At 42.1% G+C, this 23,764-nt stretch overlaps 1 protein-coding gene across 7 annotated transcripts in view; it reads left to right on the top strand.

Annotated features, from left to right (window-relative positions):
• Positions 1 to 23,764, top strand: part of EEFSEC (eukaryotic elongation factor, selenocysteine-tRNA specific) — a 260,592-nt gene that overhangs the window by 22,120 nt on the left and 214,708 nt on the right. Inside the window, exon 1 of one of the 7 annotated variants that reach the window (XM_035274748.3) lies at positions 482 to 835. The exons of the other annotated variants lie outside the window; for them this stretch is intronic. The gene's annotated coding sequence lies outside the window, so the exon portion shown is untranslated. Of the gene's footprint in view, positions 1 to 481; positions 836 to 23,764 lie in introns of those variants that run through there. 7 annotated transcript variants of the gene reach the window in all.

The raw sequence follows: 23,764 nt of genomic DNA, 5'->3' as shown, positions 1-23,764 counted from the left end.
TAGAGTGCATTCTGTGAGAAAATATTTCCAGTGCTATCTGTAAAATTCAGATTGAATTACCATTCTGAAGTGCTCCCCTTTTAAAAGAGTTTCCTTCCACAAGCATTGCAGGCTGAGTAAATACCAATAATTTTTATTTTCCTTCTCCTTATCAGTCCCCCTACTGAAATGTTCCTGCATAGCCTATCTGGTCTTTTCAAGTGAACATCAAATGATTAGTGTTAGCTTCTAGTTTGAATTATGATCACATTTCAAAACACAAACTGCTTCTTCACTTTTGTGTTTGGAGGTAATTATCAATATTTACCAATACTGGGGAAGAGTTGAAAATGGAGGAAATACTGCGGAGAGAATGGTATCCCAAGCGAAAATAGCAGGGAGGGGTTGTGTGTGGCCTTGTGTGTATGATGGCAGAGTGCCTCAGGGGGTTGGCCTGCCACGTGGATGGCCTGCACTCCTCCAGCCCTATCCGAGTTCTCACAGATAAGTGAGGGGAACGGTGGGGACCCAACTGCTAGGCGATTTCTTAGAGTTGGGCACTATGACAAGGCTGGGAAAGCTATTTCTGCTGCCTGGAGGATGAAACCTTGCTCTGGCCGCTGCTCTCAGAGGCCCTCCCCTCTGTTTCTTCGGATCCTGTGTGGCTCTCTGGCTGCCATGGCCTGGTAGGAATGCCCTTTGGTGAAAAAGGCCAGTGAAACTCAGGGCCGGTTTCAGGCCTGTGTGGGCCTGAGGTTCCACACTGCAGCCTGGAAAGCAGACTAACGTGAATAGACTGTGCTACCATCTCACAGAAAATACGGTTTAGAATACCTTCCTCAGAGTTGAATCCCAGGTACTAGTGGCGTTCTCTTGCATTGTAGTAGGCATTTAATTTAACTTTGAGTAATTTCAGTTTTTGCAGTTTTCTTTTTATATTTTGGAGCCGGTAAAATTTTTTGTTTGCAAACACTCTGTAAGCTTTAGTGCTTTGCTTATCGTGCCTAATTAATAGTTGCCTCTGGGAAATGCAGAGGAGGTTTCAGACTTTGCCTCAAAGAACTTCCCAGAGAGTAAAGAAGCTGCAGCACAATAGGCCTGAGTCTGGAGTCAGGAAGATTGAAATTGGAATCTTGGCCCTTCTGCTGGCTTATTGTGTTACTATGGATATGTAGCTTTCCTTAGCCTTAATTTCTTCACTTCTTTAAAAGAGGAGAGAAAAGGAATAATACCTGCCTTCTGTTTGCTATTAGAGTTAGCAGTAGTAACTGTGATACAGTTAGCATCATTCTGGGTGCAAGGTAGACGCCTGGTGAATGGAAGCAGGCCTTACTATAGGGTTAGTGCACTGCAGGCTTGGCACCAGAATATAGCCATTTCTGAAGTCCTTGGGGCAGTCAAAAGTTGTCTTCCCTCAGCATTGCAGACAGCAGGAAAGAGCACTGCAATTATGCAAGAGCAATGTTTCAAAGAAGGAAATGAAATTCTTGAACTTTTTTAAGTCAAAGAAGAGGAGGGAAAAAATAGATTTATTGTTTTACTTGGCTATTCAATAGGATGCAGGACAAAGCTGGCTTCTCTCTTGTCTAATGTCATTATCAGCATTCTTTCTTTTTCTCTCCTTCTTCTCTTCCTCCTTCTCCTCCCCTTCTGCTCTACTCCTTCTCCTCCCTTCTCTTCCCACACCTCCCCCTACCCCTGCTTCCCCTCCTCTTCTTAGTAGTACTGCAACAAACTCCCCTTTTCTCCAAGTCAACCCCAGGTCCCAAGCCTGGGATTAAATCTCATGTTCTGGAGATACTCTAATGCAAGGAATTATTTCCTCTTTTGTGGTCTTTGGTCTTTTCTTCAGGTTTCCTGCTGCTTTCTAAGGGAGGTGCCAGGTGCTGGCCCTGTGGCTAGTTTTGGCTAGTGAGGAATGCTGTAAAGCAGCTGCGACAACAGCATGCAGCAGTCCACTGCTGTGCAGCCCAGGCAATGGGTGGTGACAGGGTGGCATTGGAGTGAACAAAGTTTGGGGGAAGATGAGCATAGGTGGAAAAATGTAGACTGACCTTCTCGGTAAAACTGGTCTGGGATCCTAAGCAACATGAAGGCTGGCAGATAGATGCTGGAGGAGTTCTCTAGGGGAGGCTTATAAAATTCGATAACATCTTACCATTTAATGAATCTCAATATGTGGGCTATGCCAGCCCAACAGAGTGCAGGCTTTGGAAAACCCAAATAAAAAAGACATGGTCTCTGCTGTTGGGAAACTTGTAGTGCTGGGAGAAGGCTTCTGGGCCTATTTCAGAAGGAGGGAGAACATGGGTTTGTTGTGAACCCCCTAATTAGGTCTGCAGGTAGGCCTCAGGACAGGGACTGGATTTGTACCCTGTCCTTCTGTTAGTGGTTTGTGACATCTGTAGCTGTGCCCAGTTAAGTGGAGTAGTGGGAAGAGCTGAGGCTCAGCATGCTGGTACAGGTTTGAACCACAGTGGTCAGCTTGTGAGGATGCACAGCTCTGAGCCTCAGTTTTCTTATCTTCAAAATGGGGAGCATAAATTTATAAGTGTTTATATGCATGTGAGAATCCAATGAGATAAGCTAAATGTAGTATTTATCTCAGTGTATGGAACCTATACTCTGTAAATGGTATTAGCTATTGTGATCATAATTTAATATGATTTAATTTTTAATCTTTATAAGACTTCACATAAAAATAAACCATTTGTCAGAAATCTCACTTTACTTGTTTTTGGTTGGGAAGGCAGGCTAGATGGATGGTATCTGATACCATGTGTAATATATGATTTTTGTTTCTGCTTTTAAATTGGTGATCTAGTTAGGGAGAAACTAAATTAACACTTGAAGTAATCAGAGTATTGGAGCTTAATTGTGTTGATCAGCTGTAAAATTCTGAGTGCAGTTGGAGTTACGATGAGGAAGGCCACGATGGGGAAAGACACAAGCAGAAGGCACACAGCAGAGTTGGTGGATTGTCAACAAGCCATATGCTTTGTCTGACAGGAGAGACCAGTCTGCCGGAAGCACTGGCTTGTTTTATGTTTGCAAACTGATAGGTATCAATCACTGCTACATGCAAATGTACCCAAAAATATGTGATGACAGGAACTTAACTTCTCTTGAAATAATTTATGCATTAGGATTAAAGGGAAAAAATGCACAAAACAGCATAAATTGCAAACATGGTATAATTGAAAAAGCTTGAGGTTTAGAATCTGAGAAACAGAATTTGAATTCTGACTCCAACATTTGTTAGCTGTATGATCTTGAATAGATTACTTAACCTCTCTGTTTCAACTTTCTCGGTTTGCAAAATCAGAAAGAACTATTTTTAGGATTATAATATATATCTAGTACATGATAAGCTTTTAATAAACATCATTGCTATTGTGACTACTATTTCGCTATTGATAGTAAAGACTCCTGGGCTTGCATGACACTCCATTGCCAGCTATAAATGTGGTCTTCCCTGAAATCCCATAGGTTTTTTCTGTAGTTTAAATGAACATACTGGATTACTATTATTAAAATTATTATTAATTTTGAGATGGAGTCTCATTCTATCACCCAGGCTGGAGTGCAGTGAAGTGAGATCTCAGCTCACTGCAACCTCCGACTCCCAGGTTCAAGCAATTCTTCTGCCTCAGCCTCCCAAGTAGCTGGGATTAAAGGCCATACTGGATTATTGATTCAGTGTTGTAAGTGAATATATAAGTGAATTTATATGGCTAAGTTTTGGAAGGGTCTTTTTTGTTGATTTCTTATCTTAAAACCAGGATCAAAAAAGCCTTAATAGCTTAATATTTTTAGGGTCTGAGCCAGGCCTATGTGTCGGCCTAGGGAAAAAAGGGAAACATTCAGAAAGCTTTAGTTTTTTAAAAACTTGTTGGGGGTGTCCTTCTCTCACTTGGAGAAACAGTGACACCACTTCACCCAACCTCCAGATTTTACTGTTTATTTTTTGGCACACATGTTTCCAAATACATCAAATATAAATGATACATTTTAAAGTTTTTAAACTATCAATAAAGCATTAGACCTTTACAGGACTTTTCAAAAGGGCTTGCTGACTTTTCCCCAGATTTGTAGGTCTCTGAAATTTCTGGAAGCTTTCTCTGCATCTCTAGCTGAGCCAAAATGTATCTCTGTTTAGAAATGGTAAAGAACTCCATTCGAGAAGTTCATCAAACTCCAAAGAATCTCCCACGTTCATTCTTTTTGTGTTTTGCTGCAGCATAGACTGCGTAAAGCAAGTGAGAAATAGCTGTGAGTTTTTTAAAACTAAGAGATACTCATTTATGTCAAATTTGTCTTGGAGGAGCAGGCTCAAGTTTGCTTTTATAAATAGGAAAATTGATTTGCAAAAAGATGAAGGCAGAGTACCAGACAGGAGATGACGTGTGGCACATGTAGAATTTGGAGAAATCACTGCCATAAAGAGTGAGTAGACAGACATTCTTTATGTAAATGGGTAGGCCATCTGGCTCTCAAAAACGTGGTTGTTGACAAACATGCTAGACCTCAAGGTGAATTTCAGACTTTTGGATTAGTTTATGTGCACGTTGATATATGTATAGAAACTCACGGCAAAATAATGTACCATAATAAATACAAGTTCAGCAAAGAAAACATAGTTCAGAGTCGAGTTATATGGTAAAAATGTGTGGACTAAGTAATTTTCAATGCAGGTTTTATTATTTTAGAAGAAGATCTTCTTAATTGCCCTAAAAGACTCTCTTTTGGGAAAATTTGAAATATGAAAGTCATTTTCATGTAAGATGAAACATTTAAATACCTTTTTCTTATGAAAATTTCTAGCATATAAAGTGAAACTGGAAGTAGTTTTGATAAGTAACTTATGTTTTAGGGGCTGAGGAAAAGCACTAGAAAATTCAGCTCCCAAAGATAATTCTTTATGAGATGTCACTAGCCTCCAGACAAATTATCATGTGAATATTTTTCTAAACCATACCCAAATTTTGCTACCATTTCAAACTTAGTTTAAAAGAGAAATTTCTAAATGAAACTTCTTAAAGGTCATTTCTTTTGAGGGCAGAGAGATCCGTAGAAGTAAGGCATAAAACCCAAGGACAAAATAGCACTTTGTTTTTTTCGATTAATCTCATTTGCTGTTTGATGTTTCAAAAATTCATACTGAATCTTTACAATGAAACATTTGTGAGCCCAGGAGCCTAGAACCCTAAATGAATTCAGATTGACTGTTCTTTTTCTGTACCTATCAAAACCTTTTTACTTTACCACAGACCAGAAACTATTTCTCACTGTTTTCTGTACGTTAGTCATTTAATCTCCAAATCCCTGTTACTACTATTGTAATTGTTATTCTGTTGTAACAGTTATTGTTGTTACTACTATTGAACAAGCTTTGGATGTTTGGTTTGAAAAGATTCAATCAAGTATTTTGATTATGATGATTAGTGCTTGTGTATAGCTAAGTAGTGAAGCAATGCAGAGATTTTGTAAGTATTTTTAGGGCATTTTTTGCTGTGACTGTAGGGAGTAAGATATTTATTTTTACAGGCTAGAAAGATTGCCATGAATTTTAACACTTGGGAATCACAGCTTTAATTCTGATTTCGTCTACTAAAATAAATAATAATTAGCCCTTGATACTGTTTTAATCTTTTAAATGAATGGGACCTATTTCTGATTCTGATTTTTCTGAAGCAGTCTCTCCATTTCCCCAAGTGCCACTTCCCAAGGTGGACAAAACAAGTTCTGTGCAGGCGTAATGTGAGATGCTGGCTGCATAGGGGAGGAAGGGGGAGAGGAAGCTGTTTGCAAAACTACTTAAAATAAATTTGAAGGGTCAAACATGGAACACAGTTGCAAAAGAGAAAGGAAAAAATGCCTTAGGTCAGTTCAGCTAGAATAGCGTAGGCATTCACATTGGCTAGAGGGTTAGTTGTGTATTTCTTGCTAATCAGATACAATTGGACCAGATAATATTTGAGTATCTGAGGCCAGATCTCATTGCCTGTACATCAGGGGAATTAACCTAAAGGGGTACTTTTAAAAGTTTGATTTGGGGAAACAGATACCATTTAGCAGAGAGATCGTAGACTGTGTTTACCTCATTGTCCAAAAGCTGCTCAGAGTATCAGCTCTCCAACTTGCAGCTTGTCCCCTCAGAGATACAGCTGTGGCTTGGGCCTGCAGACAGGCTTGCGTTAGCATTTCATTTAAAAACGATCGGTACTTTTAAATTAAACATGCAAAGTTATCTTGGTGAGGCATTGAATAGGAGGTTGCTGGATTATTGAATTTGGCCCACAATTTAGCCAGTTCAGCAGGGATTTTGGGGTCTGAAGCAATTAATATGCAAGTACATTTGAGTCAGCAAGGTAGGCGATTACTGTCTTATCAGAGTAAAAAAAAAAAATTCTTTTTCCAAGATCCATACTTTTTTGGAGGTAGATAAAAACCCCATTGTTTGAGATTCATGTTTGAGAGTGACCACCTCAAATTGCCAGGTTTTAACCACCAAAAAACACAGGAGGGAATAATTGCATTTAAAATCTGTAATCTGTAATTTGCATTATGCTTAGCAGAGAGGAGACACCAGTTTTCTTCCTCATGGTTTTTTTGTTTTGTTTTGTTTGTTTGTTTTTTGCCTTTTTGTTCACATGGATTGAGAGTAAAAAAAATCATTCACTGAACTGCTCAAAACACATGAAGTTGGTTTTTTTTTTTTCTTGGTCTCATCAGATTGAGTACTTAAGACAAAACTCAGAAGGACTTCAATATATGGCTAACCTCTCATATGTTCTGTGAATCTAGACATGCTCCATCTGAATTGCTTTATGATTTCCTGACCATAATGACCTGGCCAGGGGATAACTATTCCTTTGACACACCCTTTTTCTTCTTCTACACAGTTAGCATCCTTACCCTATTTTCCCACCTCCTGGCAGGCAGCATTCAGAGGCATGAGGTATATTTTTATTGTGTAGCACTCAGCCTTGTGCACGGTGGCTGTGCAGTCTTTGGGAGAAGAGGTTACTAAACACAATTTCCTTGCCTTTAAAATGGGGAAAGTAAGAATGTAAGACCTTAAAGAGTTGTGAGGATGGTGTGAAACAACAGCTGGAGGGAGCCAAGGGTAGTGAATCGCAGATGTGCAGTGCCATTGAGACGAAGCTGCCTCTGCCCATGACTCAGTGCAAGAGATGCCAGGCCCTACATTGATGGGACCAGGCAGGCCAGTGAAAGGAGCAGAGCAGCAGGTCCAGAACCCAGCAGAACCTGCTAGCTAGTGTGCCATTGAAGCCTGGGAATTGCTGCTTTACTCCAAAAGACAGGGAACCTGGTGGTACAGCAGGAAAGTTTAGTCTTTGAAAATCAGATGTGACTTAAAAATGAATGAAAAAAGGTGTTGGGGCTCATGAAGTCGTGAAGTCCTTTATTTCTGTATTTTCTTCTGAAAGCTTTGGTTTGACCATCTGCCTAATTTCAGGAGTTTGGAGACCTCTATAATTTGAGAGATCACTCCTGGATAGCAAGTTGCCCTTTTGCCAGGGCCTAATTGTCCCTTAGAAGCATATAGCCTTGACTGCTTCAGGGGGCAGTCCAGGACATGGCATGGGGATTCACCATGTCTTTTGGTGGGTGACGCAGGGACTTAGCCTGGGTGTGAGTGGGTGTGTGGCTGGCTCCCTGGGAAAGGGCTGCCACAGTTTCCTGAGGGGCCCCGTCTTTTCCATCCAGTGGAAGGAACAGCCTGTCTATTTCAGATGAAGGATAAAATACTTGGGAGAATAACTTTCATTGTTCCCATTCCCAAATCCTTTTCTGTATGTGGAGAGCATTCTGAGTGTGTCTGTTTGTTTACTGTCCTCCCATCAAGACCTACAGCCTGTGCCGACATTCTTCTGAGCAGATCACATGTGCTTGGCACACAAGTGGGTATTCTGAACGGTTTTTTGTGTTTTCAGCCATGGTCCTCATTTCTCAAGGGATACTGCCAGCCTCCATCCTGATCCAGATTTAGAAACAAAACAAAACAAAAACAAAAACAAAGGAGAAGGCTTGATATAAAATGGAAGTAGAGCTTGGCATCAGCTAGTGGAGATTGTGATAAGGAGTTCTGAAGTGTCTCTCCTTTGAAAGGTCTTTCTTGTTGGAGCACAGCTTTGACTATGTCCCGCAGTATGTCTGATCCTTGTGCATACCCCAGCTGGCTGATGTGGGGCAGTCCTCATCACACTAAGGCTGGGTTTCTTTAATTTCAGAAATGTCCTGAGGAATAAGAAATGAAACATGAGCAATGCAGGGTTAATGTTATCAAGCCATGTTTGCTTTTGTTTTTCTTTTTTTTGCTTGTTTTTTGAGACGGAGTCTCAGTCTGTCACTTAGGCTGGAGTGCAATGGGATGATCTCAGCTCACTGGAACCTCCATCTCCTGGGTTCAAGCAATGCTCTCGCCTCGGCCTCCTGAGTAGCTGGGATTATAGGCATCTGCTATCATGCCTGGCTAATTTTTGTATTTTTGTAGAGATGGAGTTTTACCATGTTGGACAGGCTGGTCTTGAACTCCTGACCTCAAGTGATCTGCCCGCCTTGGCCTCCTAAAGTGTTGGGATTACAGGCATGAGCCACCACGCCCAGCCTGTTTTTTTGTTTTCGTTTTTGTTTTTGGTGGGAAAAGGTGCCCAAATTTAGTTTATGGACAACAGCTAATGATAATCAAGTTTCGTGTTTGAGTGCCTATTAAATTACCTTGTTTAATGCCCCCGCAAATCTGGGAAGAGGGTTTTATTTTGGTTTTAGTTTTGTAAATAAATGAAGAAAAGGTGACTCAGACAGGTTTAGCAACTATCCGAAAAACACTCTGTAGTAAGAAGGTGATCAATTGAGGGTTTTTGAAAAGTAATATATTTTAGATTAGGTTATATATGTACATGGTAGGAAGCTTAAATAATGTTAAAGGATATACAGAGAAAAGTAAGTCTTCCTTCTGTCTCTGTGTTTCAGTCTCCTTATACTCCCCCCACTACCAACACACGTCGTCAGTTTTCATTTGTGTGTGTATTTTGAACATGGATCCATATTAATCTATAATAGTTTCCCCTCATTCTTTGTAATGACAGCATACTGTTCCACTCTCTAAGGATGACTTGTGCTGTCTTGAACATTGGTGTCTGGAAGGCCTTGGTTATTCAGCCTTTTATGGTTGTTGTGTGTACATGTCACGGGGTCAATTCCTAGAGACAGTGCCTGCTGGAACCTGGGTGTTCTCACACCCAGACCTGTGCAGTAGAGATTAGTGTTGTTGCCCTTGTCTAGAAGGAGCCAGAGGGCTCCCACCGGCTCTGCTGCCAGCAGAGACCTGGTGACCACTGTGGCTTTGGCACTTGGCCTGCTTCCCACCAGCCACAGAGATTGAGGGGGGTGGGGTGGTTGGTCTAGTAGTGGGGGTGGGAGGTTGAAGAGAGAAGGAGCAGGAAGAGGCCTTTCTTTTCAATGACCCTCTTTTTGTATGCCATAATCTTGTTCTTCTTTGAAATCCTGCTGATCCAGGCTTAAATTCTAGTTCTACCATTTTACTAGATGAGCGATCTTAGTCAACTAATTTTATCTTTCTGAACTTCAGGCTTATCATGACTAAAAATGGTGCTTATAATACCTACCTGTTAGACTTGCTTTGAGAAGATAGAATAAATATTACTGCTAGCACTTTATTGAGCTTTGACTATGTCAGGCACTTCCTAAACCATTTAATTTGTATTAATCTGATTTAATCCTGATAAACCTCTAATGAGTTAGACACCATTTCTGTCTTTCTCTTGAAATCTAAAAATGTTAGTGAACATTTGAACCAGCTTGGGCTCCCAAGCCCATCATCTTGACCACTAGGCTATGCTGCCTCCCATAAATGCAGCCAGAGTTGATTGTGCATACTAGATGATTGTCTAATCATTAAATTCTACTTCTAGTGACACTTAAGCTCTTTTCCTGCATGTTTATGTCAGAGATCATCATTCTTCCCATAGAAGGCTTTTGGCATGTTGCTTCTTACAGTGCTTGTTAGAAATGTGTCCTGGAACAAGAGGCATCATTTCTTTGCACCTCAGGTTCCATCTGTAAAACATCGATAGCAATTTATCTTCTCATGGTGTTGTGAGAACTGATGCATGCAGAGCACCCCACATGCTACCTGGTGGATAGCAGGTTTTCAGTTAATGTGTTGTTTTCTTTTTCTTCCTCATTTGGCTCATCCAGAGACTACTGGAGAGAGATTTGAGGATTCCTCAAGTGTCTGTAGAATGGCTTGACATAAGTTGCTTTCCATTCTTTGTCTGTATAAGGAGTGATGGTCTGGAGTATTAATTTGGGTGAGTGTGGTGGGCATTTTGTATTTTGTATTCTGCATTCTGAGGTTTAGTGTGACTGTGAAGTTTGCATACTGAGGTTTAGTGTGACTGTGAAGACATGCTTTCTGCATTGCCTGAGAAGATACAATACACCACCAGCAGGAACAGCAATACAGACCACTGGGCAGCTTTTTGTAGCCCTGGACCCAGTGTTTATGTTCCAGAGAGATGGTAAGGAAAAAGGGAGAGGCATCGAAGCCAAACAATATATAGATTTGATTGGTCTCGACTTCCAAATACCCTCAGATCCCACCACCAACTACTTTCAGTGTTTTTTCCTATTTTCTTCCAAGTTAAAAAAAATTGCGATAATATATCCATAATATAAAATTTATCTTTTTAACCATTTTTAGGTATACAGTTCACTGGCATTAAGTACATGCACATTGTAGTGCAACCATCACTGCTATCCATCTCCAGAAATTTTTCATCTTCTCAAACTGAAACTCTGTATTCATTAAACACTTATTCCTCATTTCCCCCTCCCACCAGCTCCTGGCCACCACCCTTCTATTATATCTCTGAATTCGACTATGAAGTAGAATCATACAGTATTTATCCTTTTGACCAGTTTCTTTACTTTTGTTGCTTCTTGTGCTTTTGGTGTCATATCTAAGAAATAACTGCTTAATCCAAGGTTACATAGATTCATACCTATGTTTTCTTCTGAGTTTTATAGTTTTAGCTCTTACATTTAAGTCTTTCATCTGTTTCGAGTAAATTTTTGTATATGGTGTGAAGTAGAGGTCCAATTTAATTCTTTAGCTTATGGACATCTTGTCCCAGTTTTTGTTTAAAAAACTGTTCTTTCCTCTTGAATTGTGTTGGCACTCTTACCGAAAGTCAATTGACTATAAATGTGAATGTCTCTTTCTAGATTCTCAAATGCCATTGATTTATATGTCTAGCCTTATTCTGAATTTTTTTTTTAAGTCCTGAATTCTGAAACACATTTTTCCCCAGTGGTTTAGGGACTAGGTAATAATAATAGATTGCTACTGAGCCATGAGGAGGGCTGTTTCTCCAGCTTCTCAGATATCACTGTGCTTACCTTCCCAGCCTATCTTCATGTGTGAGCTCCATGGCACACCCTAGGGACAGTGTCTGAGGACAAGGCTGAGGCTCATGCCTGCAGGAGAGGTAGAAGCAGGTTTTCAGCCTGATAATGCCATTACGTTTCAAACTTTGAACATTTCAAACCTTGAACACGAATATGAGATGTTGGAGGTCCCACCTGGGAAGGTGTGACTACTCTGCAAGTCTCCCATCTCTGAATAATCTGCTGTACAGGAGTGGGTGCCCAGGGACCACATTTGAACCCAGACACCTGACTGCCTCCAGTCCTATTCATATTTAATTGGGCCAGGGACGGATACCTGAGCCAAGATGTACTAAAAAAATGTTTTTCTCTGAGAATTTGAAACTTAGGAAGGAGAGTCAGGGAAATGAGGAGTTCTGGAAATCAGCATATTGATAGAAATAGTGTGCTAGACCAGAGGGAAGGCTGGTCTTTCCCAGCGCTTCTTTGACGCACCTGGAATCCTTCTTGTACACCTCCTTTTTGCTTACAATTCTTAGCCAGTTGGTTATTTGTAAGAAAAATTAATTCTTCATCAATGAGTGCCTTCACTTGGTGAAAGGTGGATGTCATTTTTTATTTTTATTTTTATTTTGCAAATGTACATTTAGCACATAGTACATAGAGCAGAGCATTCTGAATGTTAGGCACTGAGAACACTTGGCAGATAAAAGGTGGCTCTGACCCATGGGACTCACTGTTCAGTGAGTTGGAGGGTAGGGGATAGACTGTAAAACAGATGTTCTGAGTTCATACTCATGCATCAAGGACCATACAACACACCAAAGGGGTTCAGAGGTGGGAGTCAGGGAAGGCTTCACAGAGGAAGTGACATTTGTGTGGAGTCCTCATGGATAATTAAAGTCTGCCTGGTAGCAAGGACAGATTCAGTTTCAGAAAATGGGCATTGTCTGCATGGAGCCTAGAAGCGTGAAGGATTTGGCAGGTTTGGACAATCCAGAGAAGGCTTGTGTGATTGGTCACAAGTGTAAGCAGCCAATGGTGAGCTGGTAAAGCAGATTATGAAGGGCTTTGTATATTGGACCAAGACATTTACACTTTGTTCTGGGGGCAGCAGGCAGCTTTGAAGAGTTTAAGCAGGGTAGTTAAGGTCTGTGGTTTACAGAGTTTACCCTTGAAATGATGGGTTGGAGGGGAGAGAGGCCAGGAGACCATTTTGGAGGGCAGTGCCAGTGGTTAGGGAGATAAAGGAGGGATGGAAAGGAAGGTAGGTATGGAAAGGAAGGAAGGCAGAAACCCAAGTTAGGAAATAGATTTGCCAAACTGGGAGACCAGCTCTAGGTAGAGGGTATAGTGCAGTTTCAAGGAGACAGGGAACATAAGAAGTACTTGGAACAGAATGGGTATGAGGTATGGGTGCGGGATGAGAACGCTGTTGTGATCATGATGAGGCCTGGCAGGCAGGCGGGCTGAGGGGGTGGCAGGCGTGCCAGCAGCCTCAGGGCTTCTTTTTTGTGGGGCAGATGAAAGGGGCTCCATTTGACTTTGTTTTATGCCAATCAGGTGCAGCTTTTGGATTCCTGGCTAGCTGCCACGTTGCCCTCAGGCAAAAGTTTGGCAGCCTTGGTATTGTTGACCCTTTGTACTAGATGGTGAAAGTATCTGCCTTGCAGACAGACCCTGGAATCAGGTATTTGGAATGCATAGCTAATGCATTCCACTCCGGACCATTGGTATTCTTATTCCACAGTATCACATCTAATTGACTATTTCTAAATGTCCTTGTATATTTTGACTGTATAAGCAAAGGTTTCCAGCAGCCCCGCTTTTCTGGGGCTGCCTCATCTGCAAAGTTTGTTGGCACCACCCTCCTTTCCCAGGGTTCCTGCTTCCTTTCTGCCCAGGAGCCCTGTGCCTGAGGGGGCATGATGATCTTACTGGATTCCCCTCTCAGCCTTGCCTACCTGTTGTCCTTCAGCCCTCCTCACCTGAGAGTTTGGTAGAGGGGCTTTTGTGTGCAAAGGATGGTTCAGCTGCAGACTGCCTTTTGGACAGGTAGAGTTAGGCCCCCAGTCACTGATGGAGCCCAGGCTCGGTGCCCAGTGTCTTTACATGAGGGGGCTCCCAGAGTTGGGTACTCCTGCTACAGCAAGACAGGTGCTGCTGTTAGGGGCTGCGCAGATCAACTGACACTGAATCATCTGCTGAGCAAGTCCCTCCTTTCTCAGTCCATGGACAGCTCCTCTGGCCACATTCAGAAGGAGGCCAGTGAGCACTGGCTCTCTGGATATTGCTCATCTCCCTCCTTGACCAGGGATAAGCACCTCACAGAAGGCAAAACTCCTTTCATACACTGCATAATGACAGCTTTGATCAACAATGGAAGGCATGTATAACAGTGGTCCCATAAGATCATAGTGGGGCCAAAAAATTCCTATAGTCTAGTGCTGTTAGAGCTGTGGTAACATGGTAGAGCAGTGTTACTCATGTTTGTGGTGATGCTGGTGTAACCAAACCTACTGTGCTCAGGCTTATGGCACATACAGTTACTTACAGTAACTCTGATGATAATAAATGACTGGTTTATATATTTTCTGTACTAGACTTGTTACTATTTTAGTGTATACTCCTTCTACTTCTTTTTTTTTTCCAAGGCAGGGTTTGGCTCTGTCTCCCAGACTGCAGTACAGTGACACCATCTCAACTCACTGCAACTTCTGCTTCCTTGGCTCAAGTGATTCTCCCACCTCAGCCTCTTGAGTAGCTAGAACGTAGGTCCTCACCACCATGCTCAGCTAATTTTTGTATTTATTTTATAGAGACGGGGTTCTCACCATGTTGCCCAGCCTGATCTCGAACTTCTGGGCTCAAATGATCCACCTACCCAGGCATCGCAAAGTGCTGGGATTACAGGCATGAGCCACTGTACCCAACCTCCTTCTACTTCTAACAATAAAAATTAACTGTAAAACAACCTCAGTTACTTCAGGAGGTATCCAGAAGAAGGCATTGTCATCATGGGAGGTGACAGCTCCATGCATGTTACTGCCCCTGAAGACCTTCTTCCAGTGAGACAAGATGTGGAGGTGGAAGACAGTGATGTTGATGATCCTGACCCTGTGCAGGCCTAGGCTAATGTGCATGTTTGTGCTTAGTTTTTAACAAATATATATACTTTTTTTTTTTGAGACGTAGTCTTGCTCTGTTGCCCAGGCAGGAGTGCAGTGGCACAATCTTGGCTTGCTGCAACCTCTGCCTCCTGGGTTGAAGCAATTCTCCTGCCTCAGCCTCCCGAGTAGCTGGGATTACAGGTGCCTGCCACCATGCCCAGCTAATTTTTGTATTTTTAGTAGAGACAGGGTTTCACCATGTTGCCCAGGCTGGTCTTGAACTCCTTACCTCGTGATCCACCAGCCTTGGCCTCCGAAAGTGCTGGGATTATAGGCGTGAGCTACTGCGCCCAGCCAAGAAAATATTTTTGCGCCAGGCGCGGTGGCTCATGCCTGTAATCCTAGCACTTTGGGAGGCCAATGTGGGTGGATCACCCGAGGTCAGGAATTCAAGACCAGCCCGGCCATCATGGTGAAACCCCATCTTAAAAAAGAAAATATCTTTGTACAGCTGTACAGTGTGTTTGTGTTTTAAGCTTAGTGTTATTACAAGAGTCAAAAAGTTTAAAATTTTTAAAGTTTATAAAATAAAAAAGTTATAGTGAGCTAAGGTTAATTTATTATTAAAGAAAAATGTTTTTATTATTAATTTAGCGTAGTGTAAGTGTCCATTGTTTATAGAGTCTACAATAGTGCAGTGATGCCCAAGGCCTCCATATTCACTCACCACTCACTCACGGACTCACCTGGAATACCTTCCAGTATTGTAAGCTCCATTTATGCTAAGTACCCTATACAGGGGTACCATTTTTAATCTTTTATCTTGTATTTTTACTGTCCCTTTTCTGTGTTTAGATATGTTCAGATACACAAATACCATTGGGTGACAATTGCCGCAGTATTCAGTACAGTCACTTGCTGTACAGGTTTGTAGTCTAGGATCAATAGGCTACCCCATACAACCTAGGTGTGTGTTAGGCTCTGCCATCTAGGTTTGTGTAAGTGTTCTCTATGATGTTTGCACAAAAATGAAATTGCCTAATGACACATTTCTCAGAATATATCTTCATCATTAAGCAATGCATGGTTGTATACCAACCTAGTTTAATATATATATTTTTAATTGTTACCTTCTAATATTGTCATGTCATGGTTTCATTTGTCGCAGCCATATAAAGTTTCCTTTTTTGGGGGGTATTTTTTATTTTTAAATTTATTTATTTTTACAAAATAAAAAAATATTTTGTTGTATAGATGGGTCACATTCTGTTGCGCAGGCTAGAATGTGGTGGCATGATCATTTAGCTCACTGCAGCATGGGCTTAAGCAATCCTCCCACCTTAGCCTCTTGAGTAGCTTGGACTTCAGCTCATGTGCCTGGCCTGGGGGTATTTTTTTTTATTATGGTAAAAAATATATAACAATTTTACCATTTTAACCATTTTAAATGTAAAATTCAGTGTCATTAAGTATATTCACATTGTTATGCAACTGTCACCACTATTATTTCTAACTCTCCATTACCCCAAACTGAAACTCTGTACCCATTAAACACTACCTCCCTATTCTCCCCACCCCCAGCCCCTGGCATCCACCATTGTACTTTTTGTTTATAAATTTGTCTACTCTAGGAACCTCATATAAGCAGAATCATACAGGCTTGGTGACTGGCTTATTTCACCAAGCATAATTTTCTCAAGGTTCATCCACATTGTATCATGGGTCAGAATTTCTTTCCCTTTTAAGGTTAGATAATATTCCAGTATAAAGACCACATTTTGTTTTTCCCTCCTTCTATTAGTGGGCACTTGGGTTGTTTCTACCTTTTATCTGTTGTAAATAGTACTTTTGTGAAAGTTCAAATATCTGTTTGATTCTTGTTTTCAAGTCCTTTCAGAATTCCTATACCTAGGAGAGGAATTACTGGATAAAATGGTATCAGTGTTCCTTTAAGGGAAAAAAGTGAGTTTTATAAAATAGGACAGGGCAAAATTAGTTATTTAAAGAAAAATATTAAGTAAAATTGTATGTGGCATTGTGATGGAGTAGGAATGATGGAACTGGCTCTGGATGGAACTGATGCAGTGGTGCAATGTCTAACTAGCCTGGCAGAATTCTGTGTGGCCTTGACTGTGATGTCACGCCAAGCCTCAGCCTGTCTATCTGTAAAACAGGGTTGATGTCTTGTTTTTCTCCAGGCTTCATGTGAACTTGACACAGTTGGGTGTGAGAAACCTGCTGGTTCTCAGGTGTGCCCCTTTCCTGATTTTTCTCTGTGTGCTCAGAGACTGTGGTGGCTGCAGCAGGCCCTGGATCCACTCTTCTGCAGGTTCATTCAAGGCTGTGCCTATGGGGCTCCAAGCTGGGCTCTTGAGCTGCAGCTGGCTGTTTCCTAATCACTTTCTTTCCTCTCACCTTGGCTGTCTGCTGCCGTGACACCTAGAACAGAACCCCAGAAGATCAGGACTCTTCTTGGACTTCACAAACTTATTTTTATAGTGCTTACATTCTTGTGACAATTTTATCTGTAGCTTGTCTTTTTCTTCCCCTCTCTTATTTAACTCCTTTGTCTTTTGACTCCTTTCATTCAGCTGATTGATTGATGAACTCATTCCACAATATTTCTTGGACACCTGTGATGTTAGAAGGAGGAGTGTGTATTTGTTGTGGGAGGAGGTATGGAAAAGATACAGAAGACACTTCCACCCCCAATACTTTTGGTCTACTTGGGTAGAAAAGAAAGACATTCTTGAAATTGGTGGGTAGTAGTTATAATGTGTGAAGCATCCTAGCATATTTTTCTTTCTGGAGGCTATCCAAGCTTCAGGGCAGGGCGCCTGCTTGCTTTAAACAGGGACTGTATAGCACTGGTAGAAAAGAGCCTGGGTTTTAGAGCCTAGGTTCAACTGCTGGCACTGTCCCTTACCAGCTACATGATCTTAACATGACAACATGGGAATTCCATCATGCCCCTTCAGGGTTAAATGGGACAGCTTGTATGAACACTCTGCAGGGTCGCCACACTCAGGGCCCTTGCTGTTAGTGACTGTGCACTCGTCCCAAGGAGTGGGTCTCGCCAGGCCACACTTATGCTGTCCTTATGTATCACTGAAGTTCCCCTGTCAGGACTTGGGGGAACCAGGGGATGCTCTAAACCAGTAGGCCCAAACACAGGCCCTCTGGTATAGCCACGTACCCCAGAAAGAAAGTACCCTTCAGACCAGCCTCCAAGGGAAGCAGGAGAGGTGAGGGCTCAGCTCTGTTTTCTAGCAGGATGCATCTGAGAGGGCGTTGCTCTCTGTAGAGCGGGCTCCTGTGGCTGTGACAGAGCTAATCTACTGGCACTTCAGGGGAGTGGCTGCCCTCTGCCTGTAGCCTGGGTATTGGCAAGGGCCTATTTTTCTGCATTCATCTATTTATCCAGCTATGTAATTTTTTCCCTTCAGATGATCATTTGCCTGGTCATTTGGGTAGTAATCATGATTCTAAAATATTATTTAAAAATGAATTGATTTATTTGCTTTGTACCAGCCACCATACCTACGTGCTTTACAAACATCACCTTCTGTGATCCTTACCATGACCTTATAAGGACCATATCATCAGTTCCGATTACTGAGCCTCAGAAAGGGAAGTGACTTGCCTAGCGTCACACACTAGTCCGCAGGCCAGGATTTGGACATAGCTTGTACAGCTCCAAAGCCATTTCTCTTAGTTGCTCTGCTGCCCCTCTCTTTGCCTTCCTCCTCCAGAAGAAGAGGGGCTCTGTTATCAGCAGATGTGGTTTTCCTCTGGCATGAGAGGACAGAAGGGAAGAGAAACAGTACAGTTATCTAAGTGAGAATGAGCCATGAAGACTGAATAGTGGTTTTCTATGCAAGTAAAATCTTATCTTGGGGAATGGGGGGAAGACCATCTTCCCCCAGTCCCCCAGCTTTTGTAAAGAAGAAAAAACCCAACCAAAAACAACATGGAAAGCTAGGCTACCACAAAGGCTGCACTTATCTGATATTCCTGGCATGGAGCTGAGTTTTGCACCCCAATTTCCCCTCTCTTCCTTCTTGGGACATGAAATCTTTTCAGCTCATAAAAATCTCAGGGTGCGGGCAGGGCGTGGTGACTCACGCCTGTAATCCTAGCACTTTGGGAGGCCGAGGTGGGTGGATCACGAGGTCAAGAGATCGAGACCATCCTGGTCAACATGATGAAACCCCATCTCTACTAAAAATACAAAAAATTAGCTGGGCATGGTGGCGTGTGCCTGTAATCCCAGCTACCCAGGAGGCTGAGGCAGGAGAATTGCCTGAACCCAGGAGGCGGAGGTTGCAGTAAGCCGAGATCGCGCCGTTGCACTCCAGCCTGAGTAAACAAGAGTGAAACTCCGTCTCAAAAACAAACAACAACAACAACAACAAAAAAAAAAAAACGCAGGGTGCCTGCATGGTGTTTTTAATGGCAACAACAAGGCTGGAAGCTGTCTGAGCCTCTCGGGGCTTCTGGAGAGCTTGGACATCACGGGCTTCCCAGCTGGAGGGTGTTGACCTCCCACTTGGATTGAGGATCTGTGCTGTCCTGAGGCCATTGTTCTTTTTCCCAGCACAGGATGGAAAAGGCTCCTCTGGGAAGCATCTGCAGGTCAGATGCCTTTGGGGTGGCAGGGCGCAGCAGTGGCTGGGTGGGAATGGGATGGTGGTTTTAACAATAAGTTAATAGAGAACTTCAGCTTGGTCCTACCTTTCAGGGAATAATTCTGGGAAATCGATCTGGATTCTGAAATAAGTTCTACTTTGTGATTTCATAATTCCTCTTTCAGGGAATAATCTGAAATGAGCCAGAGCTTTATGCACAAAGATGTTCTTCACAGCATTATTTATAAGAGCAAAAATTGGGAGTCACCCAAATGAAGCAAAATAAGGTATTTTGTGCAGCCCTTCTTTAAAATGATAGTTATGAAGAAAATTAAAAAATGTGAAAAGTCACACTGCATATAACGTTAAGTGAAAAAAAGCAGGGCAAGTAATTCTTTTTCGGTTCAATTCAATAATATACAAAATACATAGGCACAAGAAAAAGACTAGAAAGACAGACATTAAATGTTAACAGTAGCTAACTTTAGGGCTGGAATGTAGATAACTTTTAATTTCCTTTTATAAAGAAGTTCTTTTTTTCCCCAAGGTTTTTTCTTTCCCAATGTTGTTTTCTAAAATGTCTACAATGAACATTATTAGTTGAATACTTACCCTCCTCCCTCCTCGCTCCTCGCTCCTCCTTCTTAGAGCTGGTCAACCAGTGCTGCTTTTCCGTTCCTCCCACCCCTCCCCTTCTCCCACCGGAGCACTGGGGCTGGTTCCCAGTTGCAACAGTACAGTTGCTATTTTACACAGTCTTCGCCTAAAGTCTGGTGGTAGTCTGAGATACTTCTTTTAGTCTAAACTCATTTTAAAGTTTAGGGCCTGGGCTGTTCAGTGGCTTTTGGAGTTGAGGAAACATGAACGAAATCTGCCTTCTTTTGATTTGTTTAAATATTAAGGCATTTAAAATATTTTTTTCTTCTTTCAGATAACTAAAACACAGCTGACTTGCCATTGCTTTGCAGTGCTGAAAGCTAGCTCTCAATGGGGTGCTTAACACCATGGCAATGGAGGGGGCAAGTTTTAAATAAATAATTAAATAGCTCTTAGAAAATCATTCTTTTGTCTCATAATAGAAAACCAGGCCTGTGTCTGCAGCTGATCATACTATTTGGTGATCAGGAGAAAAAAGGATACTCCAAAGTCTAAGTCGGAGCCACTGTCACCTACCAGATGCGTTTTATCTGGTGGAGTGTGTGGGACCCGACAGGTACAGGGGAATCCAGGCTCTGTGAGCCTCTTCTAAGCCTCGTCTCTTCTCTCCATGATGGAGCTGAAGGCGCCTCCCATTCACATGTGTAGTTATCGAATAAATGTTTCCCTCTGTCAGTTTTCAATGGCTAAACCTTCCCATATCATTGGAAGATAGGTTGGGGATTGGGCTTGGGGTCAAGATGGTAGAGACAAGGGATTTGTCCCAGACTTCATGGCAAGACTGAGACTGGCATGTCTAGATTAACAATTAGACAGCTCTTTGAGAAACTGGGGAGAGCTCTGGACCCTCTCCAAAGCAGAACGCATATAACTATTTCAGGAAGTGTTTGGACCCAGGTGAAGAACTGCTCTTCAAGAAACAACCATGGCCTGGATAGACTTGGGCAATGGAGTGACCCTGTGGGGATTGCCTTCACTGCCTTTCTTCGAGGGCCTGGAAAGTGTGGCTCTTGTCTACTCATGTGGGTCTGTGGTGTAGACAGGGGGAAGGCCCAAGACAATGTGTCTGGGACTCTCTGCTGTTTGACTATGTGAGAGTCTATATGTGAAGAAGAAAATAAAAAAGAAATGAAACTAATTTATAATAATTGTCTTCTGACATATGTAACTTCAAAAAACTGTGCAAAGACAAGGTTCTGAGCCAAATGAAATTATTTGTTTATGATCAATTGAATGATAGACATAAACACAAAAATTACAGATTTTCCTTTGCTCAAGATTTGGCATGTATATTTTCTGATTCTACTATGTAGGTAAGATTTTTATTTAAAACAAGTGAGTTGTACATATCATGGGATTTGTGCTGCGATACAAACACAGTGGCCCTTTATATCTATATCTGTAGATATAGATATAGATAGATAAATATATATATTTAAATACAGAGTCACTTTTTTAAAATTATAAACCAATACAGATCTATTTTGGAAACCTTGGATAATAAACAACAGTATAAGGAAGAAAATAATAATCACCTGGTTTACTTGATGGAAATTATGCATTTCATGTAATTTTTTTGGCTGCTCTTAAATTTAACATTATATCCTAAACATTTTTCCCATGCCATGAATCACTTTTTGTAAACATAATTTTTTCATGCCTTCACAAGTTCCATTGTATGAATACATTATTTATTGAAGTGTGTGGTGGTGTGGAAAGCATATAAACTCTGACTTGAAGAAATGTGTCCCAAACCTGTGTCTGTCACTTGCTGGCTCTGGATGGTTTCTGGAGCCTCAGTCTCCTTGTCTGCAGAAGGGAGTCAGAATGACAGCACCTTATTGGGTTAATGAGAGGCCTCAAAGAGCGTCACACAGTGTGGGGCACATGCTCAATAAATAGTTGCCATTATTATTATTGGTGACAGTAGTGGCAGCTTTGTCTTGTGGCCCTTCTAGGGAGGGTTTGGATCTCACAGTATATTAAGAATTTGCAGCCCAGGTCTGACCTTGTTTTTTAAATGAATACTTTTTTTCCTCTTATTGCTGTGCTTCTTCTTTTTGCATTTTTCCTCTTTGTTCTGTGTACCTTTGTAAGCTGCTTTACATCCTTTTTGCAGTAAGGCAGATTATAAATAAATAAACACCTAAATAAACAACCTAAGTGTCCAACCTTAGTGTTGGACATTTAGTTTGTTTCTGATTTCTTGCTATTGCAAATAATGCTGCACAGAATATCTTTGTGCATCAGGGTCTGTTCTAGGTTGAATTATTTGCTGGGGCTAGAATCCTGGAGGTGGAAATATGCATTTTTTTTTTTTGAGTTGGAGTCTCACTCTGTTGCCACACTGGAGTTCACTGGTGCTATCTCAGCACACTGCAACCCCCACCTCCCAGGTGCAAGCAATTCTGCTACCTCAGCCTCCCAAGTAGCTGGGATTACAGGCACATGCCACCACACCCAGCTAATGTTTTTGTATTTTTAGTAGAGACAGGGTTTCACCATGTTGGCCAGGCTGGTTTTGAACTCCTGACCTCAAGTGATGCTCCCATCTAGGCCTCCCAAAGTGCTAGGATTACAGGCATGAGCCACTGGGCCCAGCCAGAAATATACATTTTTATACCTCTGATCCAATTGCTTCTCAAAAGGCTGTACCAATCTGCACTCCCACCATTGACTGTACAAGAAGACTAGTGCCACTGACTCTATAACTTATTTCAAGCCCCACTTCTTGCCATGGCCCAGGGAAGCAACAATCTGATTCTTACCTGGCTGCTGTGTTCTATGTCATCATCAGTAAATGGAGCTCAGGGTTGAGGTCTGCCCCAGGCCCCCCCGTTTTGGTAAGTCTTATTTCTGATGGAAAGGCAGTCCTGTCGCCAGCCAGTCCTGCCTGCATAGACTGCCCTCTCCGCTAAACAATGGACACATTCAGACCCAACTCGTGTTTTCAGTTATTAAAAAACTGAGCCTGTCTCTGCCTGTGACTTTAATCTTTAAGCCTTTATTCCCTGTACCCCACCCCCTTCCCTTAACCTTTTGTTTGTGCAGTTCCAAGCTCAGGGATAAGTGGGTCCAAGACTTTCTGAATGTATTGTGGCTTCCCCTGGCAGCTACACATGGTTGTAGCCCTGAGCGATGTTGTTTCAGGGTAGAATGAAAGAGAAGGAGAAGAGAGGCCACCTCTTCTTGCCTCCAGCAATCATTTGAACTTTGCAAAAACTATTTTTACATAGCTCTGGAGTGGAGTGCCTCCATTTCATTATCTCCCCAGTTTCAAATTTGGTAGACTTGTTCCATCTCTTAGTTGCTTTGGCTTAATAAGGTTATATTACAGTGGCCTCTTAGCATTTCTTCCTAAGTAGTTCTTGTGGTTGAATTATGTATATGTGTGTTTAAATAAAAGCAAAAGTCCCAAGAAAGGATCTTCAATAATAACCCCAACTCCCTTAAAACACAACCAGAAAGCTCAGAACACAACAGTGGCTTCCAGTTCAGAAAGGGCACTCTTCCAGCAGCACATGTGGTTCTCAGTGTCTTCTTGCACAGGGCAAGCCAGAGAATGCTGGATGTGAGAACCAGCGACAAGGCCATGAGCCTGGTTGGCAGGGAGCATTAGGATACCATCCTCTCTTTTGCAGGTACACTGGGGACATTCCTTTCTGAAGAAGGCTCCTTGCATACAAAAAAAGTGCTCTTCAACAGTGCTGCTGCATCTTTCTGTGAAGGGCCACACAATGCCGAGGGAGGGAACATCACTTGGGTGTGGAGGTGCAGGTCTGAAGGCCAGGAAAGACACATTTTTCATATGTGTGTGTTTGTTTTTTTTGGAGACAGAGTCTCTTTCTGTCACCCATGCTGGAGTGCAGTGGTGCTGTCCTGGCTCAGTGCAACCTCCCCCTCCCAAGTTCAAGCTATTCTCCTGCCTCGGCCTCCTGGGTACCTGTGACT

The sequence above is a fragment of the Callithrix jacchus genome, chromosome 15 (genome assembly GCF_049354715.1).
Source record: "Callithrix jacchus isolate 240 chromosome 15, calJac240_pri, whole genome shotgun sequence".
NCBI classification, from domain to species: domain Eukaryota; kingdom Metazoa; phylum Chordata; class Mammalia; order Primates; family Cebidae; genus Callithrix; species Callithrix jacchus.
This window is presented reverse-complemented; position numbering and strand designations above follow the sequence as displayed.